This window comes from Mya arenaria, chromosome 4 (genome assembly GCF_026914265.1).
Source record: "Mya arenaria isolate MELC-2E11 chromosome 4, ASM2691426v1".
In the NCBI taxonomy this organism is placed as follows: domain Eukaryota; kingdom Metazoa; phylum Mollusca; class Bivalvia; order Myida; family Myidae; genus Mya; species Mya arenaria.
In genome coordinates, this window is record NC_069125.1 from 22,571,354 (window position 1) to 22,576,322 (window position 4,969).

At 34.9% G+C, this 4,969-nt stretch overlaps 1 long non-coding RNA gene across 1 annotated transcript; it reads left to right on the forward strand.

Annotated features, from left to right (window-relative positions):
• Positions 1 to 1,117: 1,117 nt before the first annotated feature.
• LOC128232837 (uncharacterized) lies at positions 1,118 to 4,030 on the forward strand. Its single transcript, XR_008260574.1, has 3 exons — positions 1,118 to 1,179; positions 2,955 to 3,031; positions 3,416 to 4,030. It is a non-coding gene; the product is annotated as an uncharacterized LOC128232837 (long non-coding RNA).
• Positions 4,031 to 4,969: the final 939 nt, after the last annotated feature.

Genomic DNA, 4,969 nt, shown 5'->3' on the forward strand with positions numbered 1-4,969 from the left:
ACCCGGAGTAAGAAACTGCGTTGGTGAAAAGAAAAGAAGAAGTTTCAGCCAAATAAACCAACTCCTAAGTGGTCACACCCGGCTCAAAGATCACTGGGCAAAACAGACACCAGACCAAACAAACAACTGTTGCAGTGTCTGCCAAGTTCCTGAAACTGTAGAACACTTCTTATTCCACTGTAAAAAGTATGATGAAGCTAGAAGAGGACTGGAAGAATATAAGTATCTATCATATGTTTCCGGTACGGATAGAAAAATCCGACCCGAGGGCACGCGCGTTAGCCGGTAACGAGGCTTGCCGAGTTACCGGTCACCCAGCGTGCCCGAGGGTCGGATTTTTCGATCCGGACCGGAAAAACATGATTGATATTTTTTCTTGCATACCTAAAATTATGAATTTATGGAAAAAATGACGTAGAAAACGAACTTTCGTACAATTATACCAAAAAGCGCTTGCAACGTTGTTTACTGACGTCATAGAGCAAAGTAAATTTAAATAACTAAAAATAGCGTATTATACGATTATTTATTTTCAATTTTAATTAAGTCTTGCTAACAAATATATTTGATTGCGCTTTATTGAAATGGCATAATATATTTTTTTCATAAACCATACAATATGAAATAAGAAGTGGCGGGTATTTGCGCATGTCTCATCTTACATGGGGTATGTAAGATGGGTTTTTCCAGCACTGGTCACATGACCGGAAACACACGTCCGGTATGCAAGAAAGAACTTTGCAAATACAATACAGACATTGCATACCCAATTTAGCAATTACGTTGGGGTTACTAGCGGGTGAAACAGAAGAAATAACGAAAAGTGCGAAAGAAGAACTGATGGATTCATTAAGCTTATTATATCTGTCAGAAACAAACAGGCTTTAAATATTGAATTTGATAAAAAAAATATATATATATATATATATATATATATATATATATATATATATATATATATATATATATATATATATATTTGTCCTTTTTAAAAAAACATACAACTTTCCAAAATTCGATGTGTCCCCCCCCCCCCCCACAAAAAAAGTAACAAGAGTACAAGTACATAGAATAAAGCACATAGATGATATCGGCCAAAATATTCGATAAAGTACATCGAGACCATAGGCGACGACGACGCCATAATTCGACAAACAACAACAACAACGACGCTATAAGGTTACCATTTATTTTACTTTTGTTGATCAAGTTAATATAACAACGGCATTTGAACACTATTTATATGTAGAATATAATGGTACACTCGAGTTTCGGTGATCACTTGTCTGGAAAGAAATATTTTGACTTGAGTGAAGTTTACGTAATTCGGACGTTGTGTATTTTCGGATGATTGTCAAGTGTAAATGAATGCCTTATATGACTTCAGGTTACACACCACCATTGTTATTCCCTATATAATTCAATGTAAAATTATAATTTTTAGACAACATTTAAAGGCATTTCGAGCGAATGCAGGCTATGATAACCACATATATTCTTAAAGTACAAGCCCTAAATTACCTTTTAAGCCAATAAAAAGGGGGGTCAAGTTATTCCTAAGAAAAATCACTCCACTTGAAAAACAAACTCTAAAAATTGCACCGTCCGCCATGACAGATCTTCCAAAATGACCTTTCAACTATAGGGCAGCGGTTTATGCTTTAATCTCTACTCTAAATGATAAATCAAGCAAGAATAGATACTTAAGGTATAAAAGTTTCAGGAATAATGATAGTTTTGATTAAGAGTGTATTGAGCATGTGAAAATATGTCTATCAACCATAAGAACATTTTTTTTTATTGAGAATTTTCCACACAACGGAAGTACATATGACGTAATGGTGACATCATTCCTATAACTAAACCTGTCCCTGCAATTTTTATGAAAAACACTTTCGATTAGTCCTTCATACATAAATACACCCAAAGCTAGCTCAATCTGATAGTCTGTGTCAGGTTTTCCAGTTTCACTGCCTGTCACCCAAGTGCCTGTGCGTCTGTATTTTCTAAGGCGTTTTGGCCCAAAATGCCATTCTTTGAGGTTTTTCAACTGAACCTTGACTCAAATGGCATTCTAAGCATCAAATGGGGCAGTTCTACACATCTTTGCACACATTTCAAGTTCTCGCAGTCAAATTTTCACCGAATTTGGACATTTTCAGTGCTCGTAAGATTGCAAGCGACTCATTTAAAAAAAAAAAAAATAGGCGAAAGTTGTGAAAACCAGGAAATAGCATATTTTGATCAACCGGACAAGATAAATGCATTTAATTGTGAAAATTTGCCAGAAATAGTGAAATGCAATAAATTTCTTACCAAAAATAACACTTTTTAAACAAAGCAGTTTGGTCCCTTTCAGGTTACACACCACCATTGTTATTCCCTATATAATTCAATGTAAAATTATAATTTTTAGACAACATTTAAAGGCATTTCGAGCGAATGCAGGCTATGATAACCACATATATTCTTAAAGTACAAGCTCTAAATTACCTTTTAAGCCAATAAAAAGGGGGGTCAAGTTATTCCTAAGAAAAATCACTCCACTTGAAAAACACACTCTAAAAATTGCACCGTCCGCCATGACAGATCTTCCAAAATGACCTTTCAACTATAGGGCAGCGGTTTATGCTTTAATCTCTACTCTAAATGATAAATCAAGCAAGAATAGATACTTAAGGTATAACAGTTTCAGGAATAATGATAGTTTTGATTTAGAGTGTATTGAGCATGTGAAAATATGTCTATCAATCATAAGAACATTTTATTTATTGAGAATTTTCCACACAACGGAAGTACATATGACGTAATGGCGACATCATTCCTTCATCTTCTGTTATTATGACTGATGATTAAAATGAGAATTTTAAATGAATAGTGGAACAAGTAAATATAATTTTAACACTGTATTTATTGCATGATTTGTTTGGTTGCATAAATGTTTTATGTTTCAGATTTCCCAGTTCTGATGTTGGAAGGAGTTTGCTGTTCAATGACTTACATCACCTGATTTAAACATTCTTATTGACAAGTGTGTCAGTTTATTTCCAATTTATTATATTTATTATTTGAAATTTCAACCTACATAAAGTTGAAAATGAATGTCACAGTACAGAAAGTATTAACAAGAGGCACATCAGTGCCTGTGCTCCACTGGCCAAAAGGTTCAAGCAAAGACCACCTAAAGAACATTTTCGTCAAGTTTCATAGAAATACAATCATCAATTTTTGAGGAGAAGTTATTTAAAAAAATTTTTTTACTTTAATAGCTCTGGCTGCCATGTTGTGCAGTGGACCGAAATGATTTGGGCAATTTGAGTAAAGGAGCACCAAACAAACATTTCTGTCAAGTTTTATCGAAAAAAGGTCATCGGTTTCGACGACAAGTCGTATAAAGTTTTTTTTTATTTTTTAGCTCTGGCAGCCATGGTGTGCAGTGGACTGGAACCATTTAACAAATTTTGGTTAATGACCACCCAAGGAACATTTCTGTCAAGTTTCATCAAAATCTGATCATCAGTTTCTGAGGAGAAGTGGTGTAAAGGTTTTTCCTATTTTTAGCTCTGGCTGCCATGTTGTGCAGCGGAACGGAACCATTTGGGCCATTTTGTCAAAGACTTTGTTGAGATGACCCTTGTTATTAAGTCTCATAAAGATTATGTCAAAATTGTGACGAGATAGAATCGACTTGGTGTTTCACTTACACTTTTCGGCCATTTAAGTTACTAAAAATAGCTGTTTCATAAACTTTCAGAATGTCACTTAAACGAAAATTAATGTTCAGTCTATATATACTTTCCTATGTATAAATGTAAGGTTTTTAAATTGATCTTTTTGTGAGAACTTTATGCTTATATGTTTACTCATAAATTATTATTGTTTACAAATTATTTAAAGATGCTATACGTGAAAAATTAAGACATTATTTTTTTTTCTATTAAAGGGAGGTAATTCAGTAGTAAAATGTAATCAAAGCTATTAAAGCATGGCATTTCTTTTCTTACCATGTTGATATTATTACAGTCTATTCAAGCAAGATGCCTTTTGTTTTTACATAGTACCCATAGGTTCTGAAAAACAAGGAGCACTATTCCCAACAGAAGGATGTCACTCCCTATCACTGCATGAGCATCATAATAAAGAAATGTTTACTCAAACTGCAAGCTGCTCAATTGAAATAGGTATTTACCTCAAGCATACAGTTTTATAATGTGGCAAAATAGTCGGACTACTAGATTGTCATTCGGACTAGTAAAATATGCCATTATGCTAGTCCAACTGGCTAGTAGGTTAAAATGTTTTTCGTGAAGACTGCAGACGAGAAGTCCTTAAAGGTTTTTCTATTTTTAACTCTCGCAGCCATGTTGTGCAGCGGACCGGAACCATTTGGGCAATTTTGGTTAAAGGGCATCCCGATGAACATTTATGTAAAGTTTCATCAAAATCTGATAATCGGTTTCTGAGAAGATGTAGTTTAACGTTTTTTTTCTATTCTTAGCTCTGGTGCCCATGTTGTGCAGCAGACCAGAACTGTTTGGGCTATTTTGGTTAAGGACTACCCAAGTAACATTTCTGTCAAGTTTCATTGCAATACGATCACCGGTTTCTGAGGAGAAGTCGTTTAAAGGTTTTTCTATTTTTACCTCTGGGGGCCATCTTGTGCAGTGGGCCGAAACCATTGAAGCAAATTTGATAAAGGACCATCCAAGGAACATTTCTGTTAAGTTTCATCAAAATCTGATCATCGGTTTCTGAGAAGATGTTCTTTAAAGGTTTTTCTATTTTTTTGCCCTGGCAGCCATGTTGTGCAGCGGACCGGAACCATTTGAGCAATTTTGGTTAAGGACCACCCAAGGAACAATTCTGTCAAGTTTCATCAAAATCTGATCATCGGTTTCTGAGAAGATGTTCTTTAAAGGTTTTTCTATTTTTTTGCCCTGGCAGCCATGTTGTGCAGCGGACCGGAACC